Raw genomic sequence first — 12,778 nt, forward strand, 5'->3', positions numbered from 1 at the left:
TGGAGGGACAGACAGACACCAAAATTTTCGCGTTTACGTAGTCCGGCAAATACTACCGTCTAAAAAATAGCCGAGTCCCACGCATAGGTTGGATTTGACGTGAAGCCAAGCTCCGATTGCATGCCAGTTCGAAGTCATCCCTCGCAGTGTGCTTTTCGAAGTATTTCTCTGCGGCGGCAAAATATGCGCTACTCGGCAAAGGCTATGAGACGTTGCTTCAATTTTGTTTCGGTCGGTGGCGCTTCCGTCGGCACCGCGCAACCGCACGAGGCGGTTGCTTGACCTTGCCTGATCTTGAGGGTCAGGGGGATGCTACCAAAAGTTTCTTGAGTTTGTATGTGGGGTAATAAGCTTAAAAAAAGGAAAGGAGCCCGCACTGCCGTGGCAAGCGCAGAGCTGCGTAAGCGGCAGCTTTGCTGCACTCCGGCTGCTTCTGTTGCTACGGGTTCATAGGGTGCGGGGGGACGCGGATAACAGAAAGGTACGCATGCGTAGAGAGGCGGCTTCGTATTATGGAAACCTGTTCGTCACCTCTGAGTTTTCAGGAGAACGGGTAGGTGCGTAACAAATTGATGACTGAATGGTGGAAGCGTTGTGTCGAACTGTGCCCCGCTGTCCTCGCGGTGGTTTGTCCACGCAAGATAGGAAACTTATAATTTGGGCTCGCAATTGAGCGCGTTACCGGGGGGCCATCGCTACCAGAAAGGTTGAGCTTTAAAAAAAAAATCAGTGCCATTTAACACTGTCCAGGTGGATGGCAAGCGGAGTTTCTTGTGCGTTATGGTGGTAACGGGACTGAGGTCCCCGCGAAACCACAAACGATCCTTCGCCGCGCAACCTAATCCGAATTGGTTGGCCACAAACTTCCGCTCAAACCACGCGGTCGCGCCCGGTAAGCGTTCAGCGGAATTGTGGCAACGCTGACGTCGTCTTGCGTTATCCGTCTCGTGGTATTGGGGTCCCGAAGGGCATCACGCTTACGCTGGGCATTGCGGTCGGATCGTCGTCGGTGGCCTCCTTCCACTGCCGCTATTTTTCCTTGTGAGTAGGCTTCAGTGTGAAACACAGAATGGAAGCAAGCCAGCTTACAGAGACCAAGCCCGAAGATCTTGTTAAAGTGCGCTTCAATTCTAAACCTAGAGGCATTGCGTGGAAAACATTTCTCCAGGGAAAACGCACGCCATCTGACAACAAAACAAATATCACCGGAGACGAACAGGGGGCCGAAGGGCGAGGGTGCGCGTTCAGCTCGAGAGCAGGACTCGGGGGGCCAGCCACGGAACGTAGGATAACACGGGCGCTGGAGTTGACAGAACGACAGGGTTTTCTCGTCCTACAGAAGAAAAAAAAACGCGTGAGTTCGCCCATGGCAGCCCCGCTGGAACATTTTGAGGGCGGTCAAGAGGTTAATGTGATGTTCAGCGCCCGTAAAATGATTCGTACTATGCCGCAGTTGGAGCAACATACCAGTAGATTCCATCGTATCAGTTTCAGCTAACGCTGGGCGTCGCCTTACCTTCGTTCTATCACATTCAGAAGTCTTTCCGGATATCCATGGGATTCCCCCGGAGATCCTGCAACGGGCGTGACCTGAATTATCGTCAAGGCCGAGTTGCCGCAGGGTGCATGACATCATAACCTTGCGGCAGAAGCAAGTGAAGATAACGATACAGTTCGAAGCGCAGAAGCCTTTAAAGGAGCCATGAAGACAAAATACAAGTTTGATTTATTAGAAACACTGCTTAGTCCTTAATAACAATAACAATATCATTGCAATCTTCGAACAAATGACGGAGGTATTAAAGAAAACGTGTTAAGCAGTCGCGACCCCCTAGCCAATTTCCCGCAACTTTTTCATGACGTCACGGGAGCTTGCTTGTGCGATTGGCGGCCGCCTAATTGACCTGTCGCGACGACACATGACTGGACATCTGTAATGAGGCTTCTATATAGTTCCATTTGACCGGATCACTTGAATGCTAACGTGCAGTTAACGCACTGAAAATATTTTATTGTTGGCCCGTATGACGTCATTCTTGCTCATAACACGTCACTGTGGCGCAAAATTTGAACGTTTTTAAATACTTCTTGATTTTTGTTTCGTTAAAAAACATATTTTGTGGCTCTAATGAAACTGAGTGAGATATCGAATCCTAGTTCTTTCAAATTAAACGAAGTTGTATTTTCTCTTCATGGTTCCTTTAAAAGCTTTTTTTTAACAGCGAAGCTGTTTAGCAAATCGTAATTTTTCGTCTCCGCAGTTAAAAATACCGAGAAATTTCCGAGTGCGTGCAGGTGGGCGTGTTCCTCCTCGTGGTGACTGCCCGGCAGTTAACAAAACATCGAAAATGCCTAATGCTCGTGTATGCGTTTCTCGCGGCGACCGCCCAGCGTCCCCGGCGCACGTTTGTCAAGCCAAGCATACCCCCTTAAGGAGACTGGCATAAATTGGACAGAAAAGAAAACAAAAAAAAAACTCTACGTGTTCGCTGTAATCGCGGCAACGCTTGCTCGGAACAAGAAAGACACGTCATAGATTACGCCCTTCCAAGGTGATGTCCAGTGATTATCACTTCCAAAAAAAAAATATGAAGGAAGCTCACACTCATGGCAGAAAATGTGGAGTAAAGGTCGTTGCGGCAGTGAAGAAGCAGCAAATGGGCTGCAATCGTGGACTTAAACCGTCGTGATGGTCGTGAAGGTTGCGTACAGCTTCGCTACATTGAAGGATCACGCGTGAGTGTGAGTTTCCTTCACTTTTCATTTCTGTGGGGGTAGGAGGTTAGGGGTAGGGTTAGGGGTAGGGTAGTAGTTAGGGGTAGTAGTTAGGGGTAGGTTAGGGTAGGGGGTTAGGGGTAGGGTTACGCGCCAATGCTACACTTGGGCTATGAGGCACGCCGTAGTGGAGTGCTCCGGGTTATTTTGACCACCTGGGGGTCTTCCACCCTCTAAAAGCTTTAAAAAATTAATACATAGGCAAGACGCATCTTGCGCCAAATAATGGATACCAACTTACCAACAATGCATCTAGCAACCTTGCTTCAAACTGTGTGGTTCATTCATGCCTTCTCTCCTGTATTTAACAGTTTTCCAATACTGTTTCCCTAGCCCTTCGTTATTGGGGCTGTCGGACTAGGCCACTTTTCTGCTTCATTCGGGTGAAAAGGTGCCGGTTAATTTGAACAAACTAGGAATCCTCAACGTTCACCGAAATCTCGAAAACGCGAACATTTTTATTGTCCTTCACTGCCATCAACAAAAAAAACCTCGTATGGCACGTAAACCCTACTTATGAACAATGAATGTGATAGTATAAATTCCAAACTGCCGAGTGGATATTCCGGTATTCCGCTATTGAGGGCGCCGCCGTTCGCCGCGCAGATGAAGACCTCCCTGGCTCTCTGCTAACTTCTTCGGAGCTGAGTGGCGCAGCGGCGGTTTTGCAAAGCTCACCGTGGCACGTACCCTGGCTGCTGACTGTCCAACTGAACGGAAAGTTGGTTAGTACACCTTTGCGGATATACGCCATCGCGTTGCAGCCAATTGGAGGAGTTTTAGGTGCCGTTTCACTGTTACAAATGCCGGATGTCGGCTTTTTCGCTCAATGTACATTTTTTGTGTAATTTTTATTTAGGTATTCTTTGTTTTGTATTTTCCGGCTTTCATGTTCACCTTCTTGTTTTTTCCCTGTTTTGATCAATAGTACTCCTGCAAACCCTGTTATCTCCCTCCGTCCTATGTCATGCGTCCGGGCCCTTAAGGGTATAATAAACGAAACAAAAGGAAATGAAATGGTTCTTTCAATGCTTCCCCACTAACGCATCAGCAGTAGCGAGAAGCCGATTGGTGACCTAGTGGTGAGCAGCGCAACACCTTAGCCCCTCAGCGACCGCTTTGTTTAAGGCGTTGGTCAAGTCACGATACGCACTACTCTCCGAACAAAAATAGAAACAAGAAGAAACACAGTTTCGCCTGTAGCGCCATCGGAAGTCTCCGCTGATGACTACCGGACATGAAATCCATTTGGCACCTCGGTATAAAGAGATCAGCGCACCAAAACGATGTCGAAAAAACGGGAACGGTGGTAAAGGGAGCAGAAGGAAGGCGAAGCGATTGAAAGTGCGTCAGAGCAATCGGATGTTGGGGAACAACGCGGCGGGGAGCTCGGCGGCGGGAAGGAAAACAGGGGCGCTGGTCATTTGTCACGGTTAAGCGCCACGCTGCGAGACGGACGCCAGCTGACGCCTTGGCCGGGATTCGGCACAGCCTTCCCGTTCGCTCGCCGTTGTCCCGGCTTGGGGGCTGTTTCTTTTGCTTTCGTTGTCTTGCGTGTTAGTCGCCTTCAGAACTGAGTGCCGGCACTGCGAGGTTCAGCGCAGTAGCGTTGAAGCATCAGGCCTTGTTTAACCGAAAGTTGGGGAAATTTCCGCCCGAGCGCAGTAGCCAATCCCTACGCTGTAAATACGGTCATGAGTCATGACAATCGTAGCAAGCCTACTCAGTGGTGCAGTGCCGATTGATGTCCGGGTAGCAACGCAACCATCGTATGCGAAGATGACCACTGGCTTTAGCCCGCACGCATAGTTTAGTCGGTTACCTTACTAGGAACCCCAAACTTTTTGATGATGTAGGAAATTCCGGTCTTTTTATACCAGCGCCTCGCAAACCAAAGCTTGATTTATTGAACGCGCCAACGCAGCGCAGGCAATGAGGCGCGCCGTAGTGGAGGGCTCCGGATTAATTTTGACCCCCTGGGGATCTTCAACACACGGGCGTTTTTCCTTTTTGCCGCCATCAAAAAAGCGGCCGCCGCGGCCGGGAATCGAACCCGCGACCTTGTGCACAGCAGCGCAACGCCTTAGCCACTGAGCCACCACGGCGGGTCGTAAACTAAAGCTACAATTAGCACTAGCTCAAGCCAAACTACTCTTTAGGCCTTATCGCATACGTTGGTAAAACAGTACAGAAAACAAAACGGTATTCAGTACGACATTCCTTTTATAGGACACATTTTATATACAAACGTTTGTAAAGTTTAAAGCCTACTACTCTCATTAGAGTGATGTAACTGCTTCGTCGGTTAAAAATTGTAATAATGAGTTAAGGGCGTACCGCATGAGAAAAAATAATTACCCTACGTCGAATTTATAACGAAATTTCTAAATTAAACAAAATCGAGACAATGATTTGGTTAAAGAAAGATGGTTATCATTATTCTACACAATTCATCTCCGTCACTGCAGCTAACATCGTAATACCTAAATGGTACCTCTGAATATAATCTATTATAATGTAATGGATTATATAGACAATATAATAGATTATAATCTACTGCAATCTTCTCGTTTTGATCTCATTAAAATCTATCTATTCTCATTATAATCTATTATAATCTAATATTCATACACGCTGCAATCTCCTTTAAAAAAATAAGCAATTCCAGCGGTATCACAAGAGAATACTCTAATGCAGCGCCGTGCTCAGGAGAAAGATTAATACGTAGGCTCATAGAATGCAACTAATTAACTAATTTACAGTATGCATAAACGGTATACAGGTGTGGCAGCAGCTCGGTGGTTCTCATCGAGAATAATTTGATTTCCCAGGATCTGCGGGCATAATTAGGGCTTACCATACCTGTATTATGTGCCCTCACTGCGAAAGCGGAATTCTCGTATAACGGCGTTATTAGGTAAATGAAGCCCAGCCTACACTGTTAATCTGGTTCCATATAAGTTCCAGTTAAAAAGGGTGATCCATATATTTTATGTGGATCCGAACGAAAGAATAACTGGAACGAAGCATATAGGTGGATCTTATCTGGAACCGTCAGCTTGTTTTCTTTATGTTCGTGGTTTTTATCTGGAACCGAAGAAATGGGGTCTTGCGATGTCGGCGGTTCCAGTTACTGTTCCACTTATGTCCCAGTAAACGGTTGGGGAGAGTGCGTTTGTATATTTTTTGCTCGTGTCTTGTTCCACATAACTCGTGCACGGCAGTGAAGTGTGCACTCTTTCATGCATCAACTGGAACAATGAATCGCATATATATTAGGTGCTTCTTAACCCAAGATGCACGTGCGCGTTTAATATACACGCGCACACCGCACATAAAATTTAATGAACTTCGCCGACATCTATGAAACTGCCTTGCAGCAGTTAACTTTCATAATACGGCTAAGCTGTAGTTTTGGTGATGTCCTTTGACAGAAAACAAAATCCCACTTTTTTTGTCAACGCCGTACAAAGCATTAAAAATGTCGAGAGGAGGATTTCTTAGGCAAAAAAAGAAATTGCAGGAACCCATTTCCAGGTGTTCTGCGGTACCCAAACCGCTTTCGTGAACATCGTATTTTTCTTATTTGAGGCGTCAAGTACAAAATCACCAGTGACTTCAATTTGAGAAGGACTAAACGTCTTCCCTTTCCCCGTCTGCCGTTCCGGCAAAGCCATAGCTGCTATAGTGCTGAAAAATTCGTGGTGCTTTTGTGAACATCTTCATTACGAAATACTTGTTGAGGCCATTACATTTTATGCGTTTGGTTTACAAAGTTTCGCAGAAACGGCAGTTTTTGTTCAACACTCAGTCATCATCTCGCTGTAGTGTAGTACGCGCTCAATGGTACTTAGTCCACGTTATTTATGTTGGGATGGGGTGCATACATAATGGTAACCGACTGCGTCACATTTTACACCGCATACATCAGGCTACGCATGCAGTTATATGCTTAGAAGTTCGTTTTTGTATTTTGTCTCGTCCCGGCTATTAATTTTCACAAGCAAAAACGAAAGCCTCTTTGCAGGAGGAGAACGACACAGAACCCGGATAACTAAATCTACCCCGCGGCATCTGCCTTACATTCTATATATTTATACTGAAATGTCATTCTTATTTGAAATTATGCATTGCAGTATCGCGAAAATTCGCAGTGTTACCGTAATGTTGTTACTTGCCATAGTAATTCAAGTTCACCGAATGACGTGCCTTCTCCTGCTGGTCCCCCCGTTGCTCTTTTCCTGCACTATTGATTGGTGTTCATGAAGAAAAACTGCTGGAAAACGGGCAGATGTATTATTACTCGCTAATTAGCGAGTAATCACACTGGATTCACTATACGGAAGTAGTTTTCTATAACGTGGATATCAAAGAGCGTCGCAGTATATATTATTGGTATTGGAAAGACTTGTCAAGAGAACGCAGTCAATAAAGAAGCGTCGTTTTGTTTTCACTGCAAAGAACGAAATAAAGCTGTCATCAAAGTGTATGCACACATACCGCAAGCGCTCACGGCCCGCGGAGAGAAACAACTTTAGCCCAACTAACGTGTTAAATTGCTTAATATCTGAGCTCTTTGTTCCAGCCTCAGAGCCGCGTAGACGTCCGCTTAGAGGCCTACTCCCATTTTCCGAAGCAAATATAAGCGATCAAGGGTGCCGAGCTTGTGATCTCTTCCGCGGACTGGTCACTGGCCACGGCGTGCATCGCCCAAGGCACGGAGGAAGAAAAAGTTGGCCGAAACCATTACGAAACGACCGCCACTTCAGAGCAAGGCATGCCGTGCGCATGCGTTGACAGCTGCAAGCCAGCGCCGCTTGCTTTGATGCATGGTATAGTGGGACGGCAACGGGTACAACGACGATGAGGGAAAAACCATGGAAAAACGGGACTGCGTGAACACTTTTAACGACAGCAGCGCCCCTACGTCTCAACGCGTGGCTTACGCAAACTAGTTTTTGTTTGTCCGCATGCAGCGCCACCAGTGGGCTTCTATAGCGGTTTCCTTGATTGCCCGCGTTATGCGCCTGATGTACTAAATGAACTGTCGGTCAGACTGGCGGGAAGAAACCGGGAACGGTTACCAGTTTGGTTGTGGCGTGAAACTGCGGATTTCTTCATGTCCTCGGGCTGTATTTACTGTTCGACGAAGTGAAGTTTTGCCGGGAGGCGCAGAAAAGGTCAGTGCTGCTTATTTATGTTCTGACAACGGTTGTTGTTCATTAACTTGTTCATCACTGCGTCCGATAAACGTGCCGCTCCGCTGCCTGTTCGATGCGAGAAACGTTTGCGGCCGTTATTCACTTTAAGCTTGTGTGTTTGTGGGTCGGAGTCGGCTTGACATTTCTGACTGCATACGTTAGCTTGTGCTATTTAGAAAGTCGCTAGTGCGCGCATTTCTCGAGTCTGCATGTCCCCTTATGGTGTGGTGTTGCTTAGTTGTATATTGACGGTTGCTGTACCTGTCAGCGGTACTGAATCTTCTCGGGTTAGTCGCACGCTATTGTCTCGCGCGCACACACTGCACAGCTTGTTTGTCGGAGCGTCTGTCTTTAGACTTATCGGTATTTTCAAGCTTCCGTGTTAATTGCGTTGTGTTGGTCTTCTGAGAGCCATAAATTTACTGTGCTAATCACGTTATTCCGCCTAATGTTGATGTGCGTTCAAGACGTTGGCGGCAGCACTGCTTACGTTTATCTGTGCTGTGTGTGTAGTTGTTCCCCGTTTCTACCAATGCCTTCGATGAATTCAGATGGTCTATTTACACTAGTCAACTTTAGTTGGCTCCCTCACGTGTAGTGAAATGCAAGGGAAAGTGGTTGTCTGAGCAGCAGCGTAGTAACAAAACGTTCCTTTTGTGGAGGGGAAGTCAGGTGGAAACACGCAGAAAGTGTGGAGCCGTTTCTATGCTGTCAATGTCAGTAGTAACCTGAGACCTCAGAATAATTACCCATAAAGCTCACGTGTGGACTATTAGAAGTTTTAACGTTACAAAGTTAGTTTAAAAATAATTCATTCCTGCCATTTTATGCTATCACTGTCAGTGGCAGCTAGAGAGTTAGAATAATTTTCAAAACGCTCAGGTGCAAAGTTGTTGCATCGTGATGTGCACCAAATATTAATGCATTTCTGTTCTCCTTTGAACGTAGAAATTATACTGCAAAAGCAGATTGCTACATTCTGTATTCATACTCTATGACCTGTTCAGAAAGAGTCTGTGGCTGACTGTGGAGACATTTGGCCTTCCACTGATAGGTTGTGACAAATATTTTTGTGCCTCTGCAAAAAAAATGAAAACAAATTATTTCCATTCTTTACATGCTCCTGCGAACTCATGGCTGTGGCATTTACTGCCTGAAGACATCTTCGACATGCTGAAGGGTCGTCGGGGAGAGTGTGGCGGATTATGAATGCCCTGTGCAGCTCATAAGCCACAAAAGAGTACCTTTTGAGTCGTGCATATTGTGCAGATATTCACCAGTTCGCATAGACCAAGGACAGGTGAGCTTGAAGTATGTTCAAATATTTTTATATCTGAAATTGTTTAGCAAGAAAAGATTACCAGAGCTTCCGCTGTAAGAAAGACATTCTGCTTTCGTGGAACGAATCAGACATTGTTCAATATTTTCTCGTGCTCTCTGGGTAAAGCAAGGCATAAATTTATTCTGACATTTTTGTACTGTTTATTTTCTAGGCAATAGGGCGAAGATAGACCTAAAACAGCTGTACAAGGAATGCATATGGCCATTTTAATTGTATTTGGACCCCTTCTTGGAAGTGTATCATCAGAAGGCAACACATTAAAGCTCTTGAATGGGATGAAAGCATTGAATTCTACAAGTAAGTACTCACTGCCATTTTTGGGTCTTTCATGGCGCATTTTTAGGTAGTTTCTTTGTAACTAATGGTTTGAAACTTACTTCTTCTCAGTGACAGCTTGGCCTGTGGCTCAAGGTAACAGTAGGAGCTTTTCGGAACACGTTAGCGAAACTTTCCTGGAAGTGCACTTTGAGACGTCCCTGGCAGAAACACCCGGGTCATGATTTTCGTTGGGTAAGCTGGCATTTTGTTTTTGCGGGACTCAATTTCTGAGGCTGTTCATCCTAATAAAATCTCACTGTTATGAAGTTATCGGGAACGCCAATATTGGCTGGCCATTGTGTTCACATTGCGCCAATTACAGATGCTCCAACAGTGGCCAAAAAAAACCAATATTTTGTATTTAAGTTTTGTAAATATTTAGCTTACACCTTGAGAGTTGTTGCTGTGATTTGCCAGCACCACGGACACGCCCAACGTGGTTGCTGTTACAACAATACGGTGGCAACTGACGATTTAAATTTCCCGCTTTTAATACGCCCGTAGCACCAATAATACCCCCAAATACAGCCGTAGCATGAGTAATGCTTGCATTGGACTTTGACAGGTGGTTAAATAAGGGGTAATTTTTTTGAAGGGAATTGTTTAGAGCACAGAAAGTGACGTCTGCAAGAAAATGTGCTATAGTTGTGATTTATAAGAAAATTGTGCAACAGCCCAGTTCAGCATTAGTCAGCTCAACTTCTGCCTCACACCACTACGAACCATGGAGGTAATACATATCGAGAGGGAAATATTTTAGGTGGAACTAATTCCCCCAAAAATTTCTGCCACAGTGCGATATTTATGATTTCCTATGACTGGCCATTTATTTCTTCGCGGTAGAAACATCGTTTAGCTGTAAGTCATATTAAGCCAGCCTCACTACAGCATTCTAGGGAGCACATTATACAGTACAGAGAACATTTTTTGCAGAGAGAAGGTGTGTAAAATGTAATGCCGAAAGGTGATTATAGTAATTATTATTTGATTAACAAACGAAACCTCTCAAGGATAAAAAACCTTATAATCAGGATACTGAGGCAGCAAGGTGGGATACTTTCCAGAATCAGGGCAATTTCATTGATTGTCTGTGGTGATATTGTTTAGCGCACTTTCACCTTTAGCAGCACTCCCAGAAAAAACCCAAGAAATCACTGATTTTACTGTGTTATGAAAAGGCCTAAGCAACTCACTCATTTAAAGCAACCATGTAACAAAATATTCTTGTTTCCTTGAAGGTACATGAGGTGAGCAGTAAGTGGCCCGGTTATTCTGAGAGAAGGGACTGGCGGCATCAATATTGCCCGCAAGAAACTCATCACGGATTCGCCGCCTGCATTGTCACTTCAGGGTGTGGTCATCCTCTTCGCCGCATATGTCATCTTTTTCATCGTGTCATCATGTTCTTATGGTTGTGTGCCTTTGAAGAGCTCTTGGGACTTTTGCAGGGAATTCTTGGAAAGCATGAGAAATTTGACAGTGGCCTGGTGTCATTTAAGTTTTAGTCTCTGTTGAAATACTTGAAGTGTTCAGCTTTACTTGGGATTTAAAATATTGGTAGAGGTTAAATTATCTCTTGAAAGGCATGAAGGAGGTCAGATGAAAGGCATGAAGGGGGTGAAATCAGATGAAGAGGTTTAAGTTACTGGCACATGCAAGTTTCATGTCGACTGAACACTGAAGTCGTGCCTTATTTTTCATCATTGGCACAATGCGCAGGCTGTCTTTGAATCTATAGTGGGTGTTAATATAGTTCATGGAACCGCATTGTAACGTCCTACTATTCAAGTGTAGCTCATTAGATTTTTTTTTCGTGGCAGTGCTGGTGCTGATGCAAAAGTGACAGTGCTTATTTACGCAGATGGCTTCCGCCTTCATTGATAAATTTTAGTACTGCAAGTGAGCTGACACCCATGCCGTAGAAGAATTTAAAATGTGCGTATTTGGCTTGAACAAGTCTTATCCTTTGAACATAGTTGCATTTCTTGCTTGGGAGAAGCAGGGCTTTGGTCACAATTACACTGACAACAAGACGGGAGGGTTTTTATAGCACGCAACTGTGAATTTTACCTAAGGCAAAACGTTGAGGCTGGAAAAAATGCTTTCAAGTCTGCTTTGTAAAACTGGTCTCCTGTACGATTCAACGCTGGCTTGTTTGCTTCTTAAGGATGTCTGACTTGTTCCCGCTTGAATTGACGACGTATATAATTGGTCTGCTTGTTAAATTTTAATATGTGTAACATGCTTAGAGCTACCTGGTTTGCAAAATTATATAAGATTCACGCTGGCTTTTGTGAGATTTCCTGGGATGAATTATTTTAAGCAACTACAAATTGTTTGGGCAAGTAACGTGCCTTAAGTCAAAGGCCTTTTCAGGTTGCTCATAAAGTCTATTTTGCCTGCAAATAGCTTGATGTTGCACTTACGTCTGGTGTCAGGAAACTGCTATCTTTAATAATCATGTTTTAATTGTGGCATACTGCCGCATGTGACCTCTCGTGTCAAAATGTTTTATCGTTAATCTTGGCTCGAGCGTTCTTTTCCGAAACTCTTGCACAGCACTGTTGTAGGTTTTTGATAATACAACCGTATATGGCTTGTTTTTAGGCTTTTCCCTACAATTTAATAGCAAACTGCACTGTCCCAAACAGTTATGCGTAAACATAGTATGGCAAGCGCAATGAGTAATTCCGCCTTTGAATTACCCTGGTTTATCTGATAAGACAGCATATTTGATGCTCACTGTTGTATAATGTCTGTGTCAGTGCCGCGGTAGACGCACACGACTATTTATTTGTGAAGCAGTTGACCATAATACCGTCTTTATTAACCATGTTTTTGAGTTAAAGTGAATATGTGAAAATGCCACTTGGAACCTAGTGTTATTGTTATGGTATTTATTCCTTGTACGTTGGTCATTTTCTGTGCAATTTAAAACAGACAGCTATTCAAATCTGAAATGTATGAATACTAACACCCAATAAAGTTGTATAGTATGTTGAAAAGCAGTGTATGAGTCATAATAGTTTGTTTCGTGCGTATTTTAATGCAAGTATATTATTCTTTTACATGCAGCTGAAACCCAGAACAGGATTCTGTGGGTGAAGCCAAAGACTGTGTGCCGCTCTAGGTGCCTCAGACC

At 44.6% G+C, this 12,778-nt stretch overlaps 1 long non-coding RNA gene across 1 annotated transcript; it reads left to right on the top strand.

Moving 5' to 3' along the window:
- Positions 1-7,899: 7,899 nt before the first annotated feature.
- Positions 7,900-12,562, top strand: LOC144162028 (uncharacterized). Its single transcript, XR_013320581.1, has 4 exons — positions 7,900-9,276; positions 9,470-9,615; positions 9,706-9,828; positions 10,875-12,562. It is a non-coding gene; the product is annotated as an uncharacterized LOC144162028 (long non-coding RNA).
- The last annotated feature ends 216 nt before the right edge of the window (positions 12,563-12,778 follow it).

Source organism: Haemaphysalis longicornis, unplaced genomic scaffold (genome assembly GCF_048455015.1).
Source record: "Haemaphysalis longicornis isolate Haplotype H1 unplaced genomic scaffold, Haemaphysalis longicornis Haplotype H1 scaffold_12, whole genome shotgun sequence".
Lineage (NCBI taxonomy): Eukaryota > Metazoa > Arthropoda > Arachnida > Ixodida > Ixodidae > Haemaphysalis > Haemaphysalis longicornis.